The sequence below is a fragment of the Haliotis rubra genome, unplaced genomic scaffold (genome assembly GCF_003918875.1).
Source record: "Haliotis rubra isolate DU_JTF1 unplaced genomic scaffold, ASM391887v1 Scf1575, whole genome shotgun sequence".
Lineage (NCBI taxonomy): Eukaryota > Metazoa > Mollusca > Gastropoda > Lepetellida > Haliotidae > Haliotis > Haliotis rubra.
Genome location: NW_025765531.1, coordinates 100,927 through 113,595, shown reverse-complemented (window position 1 = coordinate 113,595; position 12,669 = coordinate 100,927). Strand labels below are relative to the sequence as shown.

At 37.4% G+C, this 12,669-nt stretch overlaps 1 long non-coding RNA gene across 1 annotated transcript; it reads left to right on the top strand.

Moving 5' to 3' along the window:
- Nucleotides 1–9,493: 9,493 nt before the first annotated feature.
- Nucleotides 9,494–12,253, top strand: LOC124271121. The gene is made up of 2 exons (XR_006896949.1): nt 9,494–9,712; nt 10,710–12,253. It is a non-coding gene; the product is annotated as an uncharacterized LOC124271121 (long non-coding RNA).
- Nucleotides 12,254–12,669: the final 416 nt, after the last annotated feature.

Here is a 12,669-nt window from a genome sequence, read left to right as displayed (position 1 = left end):
ACAATGAATGACTACAATGATGATGAATTGTCTGCAGTTGAAAAAGTTAAACAGACACTTCAGCACAACAATGGTCACTACCAAGTAGGTATACCTTGGAGATATGACACACAGATGTTACCAGATAACTATAAGATGGCTGTCAATCGTCTTCTTAGCACTGAGAAAAAACTGTCGAAGGACAAAGAAATGGCTCAAGCTTATTGCTCAGTTCTAGATCAATATGTGCAAAAGGGATACATTCGTAAGGTATCGTCATTGGAAAATGAGAGTAAATGGTTTCTACCTCATTTTCCAGTAGTACGTCCAGGCAGAACTACAATCAAAGTACGCATTGTATTCGATGCTGCTGCAAAGTGTCAGGGTGTTTCACTCAATGACATAATACATCCAGGACCGAAGTTGCAGAATGATCTTTTTGAAATCTTGCTTCGATTTAGGAAGCAGCCCGTAGCACTTGTTTGTGACATCTCGGAGATGTACCTACAAATTGAGGTGAAACCTTAAGATCGTAAATACCTCAGGTTTCTGTGGCGATCCATGAATTCAAATGAAGAACCACAGGTGTATGAGTTTAACAGGGTGTTGTTCGGTTTGAATTGTTCACCACTCTTAGCGCAATGCATTTCACAAGAACATGCAAAAGCACATCAGAATGAATTTCCACTTGCTGTAGAGACAGTAGTAAGCTTTGTAGCAACCCACTATGTAATAACAACGCACTATGTAATAAAATCTAAGTCCAAAAACATTTCGGACTCAGACGATTTTATTACATAACGGGTTATTACAAACTGCGTTACACCAGTAGCAACCCACTATGTAATAACAACGCACTATGTAATAAAATTTTCAGAGTCCAAAAACATTTCGGACTTAGGCGATTTTATTACAAAGCGAGTTGGTACTTTTGCCTAAGGCTGGAAAATGACTGAAAATCAAAGTTGAAGATATTCCTTCCGGTGAGGACAATATGTGTTCTACACCCTTAATTAAGTGTAAACTTCAGCTTAAACCCGTTCCATCATATGAACTGTTGATATTTCTGAGTTTTCTGATGGTTTATTACAAAACGCGTTGGTATTACATACCGGGTTGAGTAGCGAAATGTAATAAGATTTTGCACATCTTAACGCATTATGTAATAAAATCTTCTAAGTCCAAAACAGTTTCGGACTTAGGCGATTTTATTACAAAGCGAGATGGTACATTTGCCTAAGGCTGGAAAATGACTGAAAATCAAAGTTGAAGATATTCCTTCCGGTGAGGACAATATGTGTTCTACACCCTTAATTAAGTGTAAACTTCAGCTTAAACCCGTTCCATCATATGAACTGTTGATATTTCGGAGTTTTCTGATGGTTTATTACAAACCGCGTTGGTATTACATACCGGGTTGAGTAGCGAAATGTAATAAGATTTTGCACATCTTAACGCATTATGTAATAAAACTAAGAAAGTGTCTAACGTCACCTGTAAGCCTGGAAAATGACTGACAAGCAAAGTTGATGATATTCTTTCAGGTAAAGATAATACATGTCCTACACACTTGACTAAGTGTAAACTTCAGCTTAAGCCCGTTCCATGATATGAACTGTTAACATTTCTGAGTTTTGTGATAGTTTATTACAAAACGCGTTGGTATTACATACCGGTGAAGACAATATGTGTTCTTAATTCTAAACTACATGAAAACCTTCTGATCGTTTATTGCAATACCGAGTCCCTGAATAATGACAGTGTGCAGAATATGTACATTACGTTTTCTGTGGAAGCAAACACAATTGAACCACAATGTAGTTATGAGTGCAATGATCAGTATGTAACACAATTAGCTTTCTGATCGAATAGTGCATTTACGAAAATCGAAACGAGAAACAAATGCCCAACACCTGAGTTAAAATGTTAATATAATTGTGAATCTGTACTGTTCGAAAGACCTTACTACTAGGGCGCCCAAAGACAGACTGCCAACACATAGATTTACATATTCTTGAGTTGTGAAATCTTTTCCGCTTGCTTGAACAGCAGGACCAATGCCAAAAGCAAATCAAGCTGGTGCATGTTCAAAATGTTTAGATTCGAATTGCATAACGACGTCAATCCATCTGCGTGATCCTGAGCTAATGAGGAAACCGGTATACACAGCGGCAGCATTGTCATAAAATGAAAAGTCGGTTGAGTTTATAGTATACAATTAAAACTGACCACAACATGATGTTGGTACGGCAGCTTCAAATACTTAAACTGCCAGAGCACAACAACATCAAAGAAATCTTTCAATGAGCTAGTCACCCGTCGTGGTTAAAAGGTGCACCATGATGGCACAGGCTATAGTTCGAAACACATACTTATTGAGTTTGAACAAAGATGAAATTGATCATAGTTACAAAAGACCATGGCGATACGAAATGTGATGGATACAGAAAATGGAACTTGTCCAAAAATCCCTCGAAACCCATAGTGCTAGAGCTAGTCACCGCTAGATAACGGCACCATGGCGGTACATAATATTAATCCAAACATATCCTAGCTGAGTTTGATTGATTGACTGAACTGGTTTTAACGGCGCTTCGACACAAAAAGTGAGTGAGTGAGTGAGTTTAGTTTTACGCCGCTTTTAGCAATATTCCAGCAATATCACGGCGGGGGACACCAGAAATGGGCTTAACACATTGTACCCACGTGGGGAATCGAACCCGGGTTTTCGGCGTGACGAGCGAACGATTTAACCACTAGGCTACCCCACCGCCCCGACACAAAAAGGCCTTAAAGCGCCTATATACAGTCATTTGGTATAAAAATGATTGGAATAATGAGAACAAGTCAGCAGAATGCAAGGAAAGTCGAAAATGTGGACAAGTGGAAATATGTGAAAAGATGGTCCTCCTACCATGTAACGGCGTTATCCGCCTATTGTGACAGGTACGACAAGTGGGGTTTGCCGTGGATCCATTCTATCCCGTATCCGCTCGGGTATATTGGTGGGTTTGTGTATTAGTACCTGTGTATGCATTTGTGTTTCCGTGTTGAAGAATGGTGGCCATATATGTGTTGTGGCTCACCCGTAACGTTCCCTAAACCCATACTGCTATAATAGAACTTACTAGCTGGCAATGTTCTCCGTTAGTAAAAGCCTAACCAACCGCGGCAAGGTCGAGAACTATGTGGCAGGTTTGTTTTTGTTTTTGTATTTTGTTGTTGTTTTTATTTTTTTCTTCTTTTTTTTATTTCTTTTCATTTATTATTATTTTATTTTATTTTTCAAAAGGAAAACACGTGTGCCTAACACTAAGATATCACATATTCAATAACTATATTGTTGAATCCACTTTTAATGTGATAAAGTTATGTGTACATTGTTCACATTGATACCTTGTATTGCATGCTGAGCATGGATATGAATATGTTATAATAGCAGCTATGGGTATGTTTTCAAGATAGCCTATTGGGGTAGCCTATTGGTTAAAGCGTTGGCTCGTCACGCCGAAGACCCAGGTTCGAATCCCCACATGGGTACAATGTGTGAAGCCCATTTCTGGTGTCCCCCCGCCGTGATGTTGCTGGAATATTGCTGAAAGCGGCGTAAAACCAAACTCAGTCAGTCAGTAATGTTAAAAACTTGGACGCCATTAGGGACGGTCTGTTTGAATAACATCTTCCTTCATTTTACTTCTCATATTCCTTCATTTTATTTCTATCTTTGTTGCATTTAACGCCCTTTCCAATGTGATTTAAGTTACATAAAGACGATCCGATATCCTAACACTGTTCCTGGAATTCCTAACCAGTACGATGCCATTCTTTCCCACATAAACGAGAGGGGGAAAGCGAAAAATTATGTCTTTGTTTGTTGAATTTTACGGTGCACCGACACCGAAAAGGTCATATAGCGCCGATTGTGTTATATAAATGATCTTACCAATTGTTCGGAAAAAGGTAAGCTCTAAATGAGATGAACACATCTCGTGAGTGAGTGAGTGAGTGAGTGAGTTTAATTTTACGCCGCACTCAGCAATATTCCAGCTATATGGCGGGAAAACATCTAGAATTCTTCAGTACTGTATATTAAATAACTAGATACATTTAATGGGAGGGGCATATGAGGGGTGTTCGAGAAGCACGTTCACAGACAATGTTATTTATTCATTAACCTGTGCTGTGCTGTCTCCATCTCGAACACCTGGCTGTCCCTTTCTCTGCACTCCTCCCTCGTAACAAATAGTGAACTGTGTCAATATTTTAATGATAGATTGTTAAACAACTTTTTTATTTTAAGGACAAAAATTCTGCAAAAACCTCACAGAGTTGGTATGATGTTTTGATTATGATCAGCGTTTCATTGAGTATGTTATGTTTATTAGTTTTCGAGTTAGATTGCAATTCATCGGTCCGCTTTTGAGCCAAACGGACTATACCAAAGACCACCGCGACTACCACCAACACTACAACATCCACTTCCATTTCGACTACCACTACGACTATGTACCAGCTTATCGTAAGGCTCTCAGTATATTTCGCTGTTCAGGCCATCAGTTAATGAAAGAGTCTGGAAGAAAATCTGGTCTGTCAAGAATTCTAGATTATGTCCATTTTTTGTTATACCTGTAATTGAGACAGAATATCACATGTGTTTGGAATGTCCTTTTTACTATAATCTCAGACGTACAATTTTGCCTGAGTTCTATTGTACTCATCCTTCTTATGATAAACTGGTATTACTTTGCACATCACACGATTTAGGTATTTTAAATCGTTTAGCGAAGTTTCTGTTCCTTGCATTCAAACAACGTAACAATTACCTTAACAAAACTTGTACAACCCATTAAGTGTATGTTTATTGACCTTGTACAGTGTTATGGCGCTCCAGATTTCCACTTTCATGATATGACTCATGTAACTGTATAATGGGCCTTTGGCCCCCTTAATGGAATAAACCAATTATTACTAGACCGATTACGACGAACGATTACGACTACCGCTACGACTACTACTACGACGACAACTACAACTACCACTACTGCTACTATTACTACGACGACGACCACCAGCCAACACCACCAGCACTACTGTTGCCACTGCTACAACTTCTACTGCTGTTGCTGCTACTGCTGTTGCTGCTCTACTACTGTTAAGGCTACTACGTCTACTACAGTTACTGTTACTGCCATTATATACTCTTTTACTGTTCACCCACGATGGGAACGTTATTTAAAGAATGTATGTATATATCCAACGTATAGAGCTTAAGTAAGTTGTACAGTATGTCCAAAAATATATGTCCCGCTAATAAAGAAAAATATTGTAATAGTTAGGAATTAAATGTATCATGTCCTATATATCAGTTTTGAAGCTGAAAGGTTTTGTGTAAAGTATGTCAAAACGTTATGTGACGTTATCGTAACGTCTTATGACGTCATTTATGACATTATATGGTATGTTTCTTTACCTGAAAATGACTGATTATGCTGAAATGACATACACTTTGACGTCATTTACGACGTCATTAGGTGTTACGTGAACCCTGCATGCCGTTCTGGTATGCGTTTTCAACCAACGAATATAGCTCACCGTACGCTCTATACGTTGTCAACCACCGAATACAGCTTATACGTAAGATCTATACTGCGTAAGCTCTATGCGGCGTAACAACGGCCACAAAGAAAAAGAAACACCACTTTTATGTACGGTATGGTGTTTTTATTGAAGGGGCGGCAAGTGAGCCCGCTCCCACCAATTAACTACCAGAAAACACCTGAAGGAATATCTTCCTAAGGTTGACGTTTGGCACTTTGTAAGTTTTATTACATAAAGTGTTAAGATGTGGAAACTCAAGAATATGTAAATCTATGTGTTGGCAGTCTGTCTTTGGGCGCCCAAGTAGTAAGGTCTTTCGAACAGTACAGATTCACAATTATATTAACATTTTAACTCAGGTGTTGGGCATTTGTTTCTCGTTTCGATTTTCGTAAATACACTATTCGATCAGAAAGCTAATTGTGTTACATACTGATCATTGCACTCATAACTACATTGTGGTTCAATTGTGTTTGCTTCCACAGAAAACGTAATGTACATATTCTGCACACTGTCATTATTCAGGGACTCGGTATTGCAATAAACGATCAGAAGGTTTTCATGTAGTTTAGAATTAAGAACACATATTGTCTTCACCGGTATGTAATACCAACGCGTTTTGTAATAAACTATCACAAAACTCAGAAATGTTAACAGTTCATATCATGGAACGGGCTTGCTGAAGTTTACACTTAGTCAAGTGTGTAGGACATGTATTATCTTTACCTGAAAGAATATCATCAACTTTGCTTGTCAGTCATTTTCCAGGCTTACAGGTGACGTTAGACACTTTGTTAGTTTTATTACATAATGCGTTAAGATGTGCAAAATCTTATTACATTTCGCTACTCAACCCGGTATGTAATACCAACGCGGTTTGTAATAAACCATCAGAAAACTCCGAAATATCAACAGTTCATATGATGGAACGGGTTTAAGCTGAAGTTTACACTTAATTAAGGGTGTAGAACACATATTGTCCTCACCGGAAGGAATATCTTCAACTTTGATTTTCAGTCATTTTCCAGCCTTAGGCAAATGTACCATCTCGCTTTGTAATAAAATCGCCTAAGTCCGAAACTGTTTTGGACTTAGAAGATTTTATTACATAATGCGTTAAGATGTGCAAAATCTTATTACATTTCGCTACTCAACCCGGTATGTAATACCAACGCGTTTTGTAATAAACCATCAGAAAACTCAGAAATATCAACAGTTCATGTGATGGAACGGGTTTAAGCTGAAGTTTACACTTAATTAAGGGTGTAGAACACATATTGTCCTCACCAGAAGGAATATCTTCAACTTTGATTTTCAGTCATTTTCCAGCCTTAGGCAAAAGTACCAACTCGCTTTGTAATAAAATCGCCTAAGTCCGAAATGTTTTTGGACTCTGAAAATTTTAGTACTTAGTGCGTCGTTATTACATAGTGGGTTGCTACTGGTGTAACGCAGTTTGTAATAACCCGTTATGTAATAAAATCGCCTAAGTCCCAAATGTTTTTGGACTCTGAAAATTTTATTACATAGTGCGTTGTTATTACATAGTGGGTTGCTACACAGCACTGATATCCTGCTATCTGCTGCAAAGCGAACGTTCGTGAGGTTGTGACATTGCAACATTGATACAGGTTGCCAAGAACGTTGCAAACTTGTTATACTGGTGTGTTGAATAAAACCCATTTCGCATGATTGCCGTTTAGCTCTGGATAATGTCGGACAATGTTGCACACTATATACATTGTGTCACTGATGCGTTGTTTAATATGGCAGTTGTATATTTGTGTATTAAATGTGATAATGTATTGGTATCTTGTTTCAGTATAGCATAGTCAGAAACAAAGTCTCTCTCCGTCCAAGTACCTGGATTCCACACATAAATACACTGTAGACATTAATTGGGTGGTTACAGTGAAGAGAGATGCCCGCTGTCCAGCCACAGTTGTTTTGTTTACTTGACAGCCTTTTGAACTGTGTCGTTATTTCCACGACCCTTGTCCTATCACCAGCATCGGACTGCGTTCTGAAAGTGGATCAACGTGACTTGTGAGGTATTGTGTATTGGTTGACCCGAATACAGGGATGGTTTACTTTCAATAACATTTTGGGATAAAACAAATATTTTCAAATTCGCAGATTTGGTATCTTTTCTCTTATATCTCCTCACAGGGCAGGAAACAAACCCATTTTGGGAGAAGATTTGATGAAATTGAGAGGCATACATGATCTATATATCAAATTAAACCTGAAGACCTATATAATAATAATAGACATGATGCGGAAATATTCGCGTGGACACTTTCTGGTAAAACCAGATATTGGGTCAAAAAACACTAAAAATCATAATTTTAGCCCTAGCATTAGTACACACGAAATGAACGTTGTCATGCAAAAATACTATGATACCCTGACCCGACCCGACCCGACCCGCCCCAACCCGACCCGACCCTTTCTCTAGAACACTGGCGGCAAGACGTACAGCCGCCTGGAAACCTATGACGTCAGAACTGGCGATGATGACGTCACGCCCTCTGTACTTGAACTCTGTGAGCTGGACAGGGACGGCTGAGAGCGACGCTCCAATATGCGGCCAGATTTCAGTTCTGGCTGACTGTTTAGCGGACGCTACCTGTGTAATGTTTCGGTGCGTGCGAGTACATTTTGGAAATAAAGAAGTGCCATAGAGGAAACTTATAGGCTGTGTGTCGGGGGTAAGTGTAGTGCACGTGCTGCACTAAATTCACGTGCTTTATACTGACACACTGCGAGAAACAACAGCAGGACGGCAGAAGTTTCATCTGAACACTGACAGCCAGCCAGAGAAATAGAAAACGTTGGCATGTCCCGAAACTCTCCCAGTAATATTGTGGTAGTCAACTTTCTAAAGCCTTTTGAAACAAGTCCACATCTGAAACCATGACCCAGCTCAATTTGAGTTTTTTTAATCGAAATAAATATTTGAAGTAACGTCAAATATGTCAAACCTGAAACTATAACAAGAAACAGATTTTGCAGATTGTATCTAAAGTACTGTACAATAAACACATCTGGACCAGAACATCCATTGATGGAATTTTGCATGGGATTATAAAACCAGGTTATCAAACTTTGTCGCTGGGCTTGACCACACCAACCCTAAGTTGCCAGTTTCGACTAGCAAAGGTGCATGGGATCATTTCTTCACCGGTTCCCAGTTGCTCATGCTATTGATCACTGGATTGTCTGGTCCAGACTCGATTATTTACAACCGCCGCCATATAGCTAGAATATTGCTGAGTGAGGCGTAAAACTAAACTAACTCACTCACTCACTCATTTCTTACCCTGATTTTCAAGGGTTGTCTTGATATATGCAAACAAATAGTATGGGGATACCCTAAAATTTGATAGTCATAATATAAACGTAAACGTGGTGAGGACATTTATACGCTAAGGTAAATGCAACTTTTTGTGTACTTAAGGATGTTCGCTGGTCACGTTTTGAACTTCTGCGCAACTCAAACAGACGTATTCGGCAAAGATTAACGACAACCACAATAAATAATACTCACTAATAATTTTATTCGATAGAGTCTATAGGCGTAATTATGGACTTTTTACATCGCAATAAATATACTAAACACTTACAGATCGAAATCTAATGGTTATGTCACGACTGCTGCAAAGCAAAATATCGCTTCCGGTAGCGTTGTTTGTAAATAGCGACGACCGTAGCCTGGTAGTGATGGCACGCTTGAAACATGGTTTCAAATCAAAGAAGCAAAAGCACCGTCTTGAAGAAGTATCCAAGCGACAGAAAGACAGATGGAGGGTGAAGGAAATGTGTGCTTCCGTGAAAGTAGATCACGACTATTGTGCGAGTTTTCTGAAACCTGACCTCAACTTCTGTCACACGGAGGAAACCGTGCGTTGTCATTCATGGTAGCGACCGCAGCCGCCGCTAGGGGCGCTAGTGTCGTTATTTTTAGAATTGCGGACGATTTTGGGTCACGGACAGGCCGACGTTTAAGGTCCAAGTACGCATATTTTGACCAAATGTATGCGATTTTTTTTTTTATGGTGTCGCGTCGTACACATGTTCAAGTGCGCGTATTTTGCAAAACTAGCATCTGACCACGAAAGATGAAAAAACGACGGTAAGTTGAACTTTGCTCTTTTTTTAAACGTATGCCAAATATTGTAAAAATATTTATTTTCTTGAAGTATGGGCAAATACGCTTAATATAATCATTACTGTACATGCACAAAAAGTTTGGTATTTTTAGGAAGCATATAACTTATTGAAATGAGACCTTAAACTTTTCTTGTGTCATTGCCGCGAATCGCGTACCTTGGTCATTTAGAGTTATCTGCTCCTGACATGAAGCAGGTAAAGTCGACGCAGATATTCAGCTATTTTTTCACAACGAAAGTTTTTATAACTAACGTCTTTGTATATCACGTTTCCTGGATTCTCCTGATCATAGAACATTTTTATTGTTGTGGTTATATCGTATTTGAGCAAGAACAGGAAGTTGTCACTCTTTTTGTGTTTACAAATTGCAATTTAGTAACCATGGTAACATGATTAAGATATTTTTCAAACTATATGCATGTAAACAATCCCCGTGTCTTAGCAAAGACAAGGCTCATTACATGTTCATTTTAGTGTGTTGAAATAGTGGTAACACTTGTGTGTATAAAAATGTGTTTTTACTGTGTTCACTTAAAGCTGACTTTTATATTTATTGAAAACCAGATTGAATGTATGATCATGATGATGGAAGGATCATTAATAAATTGTGAAATGTTATGTATTGCATAGAGGTTTAGTATTTAAACCGAGATTTATCTACATAAAAATTAATGAAAGCGTTTTTAATAAATGGTTACTGCATGTATGAAAATTTCATTTTTATATACAAACAAAAACTGAACAAAAATTAAGTGATAGCCATTTATTGTAGGGTAATGGGATGGGGGCATGTATGTTTAATGTCAGATGACAATTGAATCTTTAAAGAGTTAATCTTCTCTTATGTGCTTTAGGTTTTTTCTGAACTGTCAAGTGTTTGGCTGCTAAGAATGCACATATATTAATGTATTATATTACATACATATGTTATATATTGTATTGAACTCGTTGTGTTTTAGAGATTCCTGCTACAAGGGTTGAAGAATGCCTCATCTCGAAGAAAATACTGTGGAAGATAAATATGAGAACTTGTTATGACTGTCTATGATAACATGTCAATAACCTATTCACAATTAATACTGGGAATTGGTTAAATCTCATAATTGATGATTGATTCATTACAACCGATCAATCATCGAAAATAATTGGTTTTCGTCATTTATCAAATCTTCCTGACTGTGTGCTTTAATGTTTTAATGCACAAAAAATCTAGAAAAAACATGTAGTTCTTTGGGTTTATTTTGTACATTGCACAGAATTCAATCATGATGAGGAACGAACTTGTAGTGCTTATGAAATGTAACAGACAAAACCAACCTTGTGAAAAATATTGTTAATGCAAACAAGTGTTCCAGAATTGTTTGTGTTCGCTTCTGAGAAAACATCATCAATTGCTTGGTCGTTTAGCCATTGCAACCAATCTTTGATTATTTCAATTAATCGGACCACCACAATTCACAATCGTAAAAAGATACATTTAAAAGCTCCGTTATGGTGTCGTAAAATGCATATATCTAGTAAGGAAAATGAAGAATTTTTTAGAATCGGTGTCTTTTCTCTCTCTCTCTCTTCTCTCTCTCTCAATTTATTACATATAATATGCAACACATGACGAATGTGGCAACTGTTGAAAGTATGTAATACGACTCCTCTCCACGTGGAGTCGTAGTGGATTGTAAAATCGTGGTACCTACGACATAGTAAAATATTTTTACAAAGAATTGCTATGACTGTTTATGATAACATGTATTACAAAGTGTAGCTAGATACTGGAAACACATGGGTTTGAAGAACACAGCAAATGACACAATGCATCAAGATAAAATTCATTTGAACTGTTTCAAACTCTGAAACGTATTTGTCAATATCATTTTCACAATGATTCTAAGCTGATGTATTTGGTCTTAGCGGTGCTGATGTGATGCCAACTGTCTTGTCTATATGTTTTATTATACACTCAAGTATTTTCTTCACGTATTTCTGAAACAGATGGGAAACATCCAGGACCAGTGATGAAACTGAAAGATAGTTAGACAATGAAGTGACTGAAAAGAACGTTTTTATGTGTATGATCCTCTTTGTGTGAGGCTTCATTTCAAGTATACTCTGAACAGAAGTGTCAAATCATGTAATATATTTGGATTATGGATATGAACTATTTACTGGATTCAAGACAGAACTGCGACTTGAATATACAACAAGCAATCATTATGGTTTTTGAATATTTTAAATATTTGCTCAGATTTTTATTATCTTTAAAAATAATTTTCAAGAATCAAATGAGTGTTATATTAATATAATTTCATTTTGAAGTTTACACAATGGTAAAGAGGAATTTTGAGAAGTAGTTTTTGCCGAAAACCTTAGTAAAAGCAACATGATAAAAAATTTACTTTGGTTCTTGAATGCATGTAAATACACATGAACAGGATGAAGAAATTGTATTCTGAACTAAACGTGACAACATTCAGTGATACTATATGCATAATTGCTTAGAAGAAAATATAATATGATAATAAACATGATTTTTTGACTTGATATTGTCTCTGTTTTTGTCTCACAACGATATTTCCATGCAAACACATACCAGTAGATAAAAAAATTATGAATATTTTCAAAGGAAACTTTGGGGAAATATGCAACAACATCTACTCAACAGACTGGAACAGTTTTTTCCATGAAAACATATATTTCCTTGGAGCAGTTGAGTGGCCAAAATTGTTCTTAAAAATGCGAAAATGGGTGACGTCAGCGGTTCCGCTTGGGGGGACCTCTGTAGGCTAAAGCACATACATTTTTGTAAAAGTAACATCATTGCTTTACTTCTCAGTGGTTACTAGACCTAAAAAAAATAGGCAAAAAAATATCCCTTATATTTAAAAATTTGGTCTGCGGTCCCTACTTAGGTATGTAAAACTA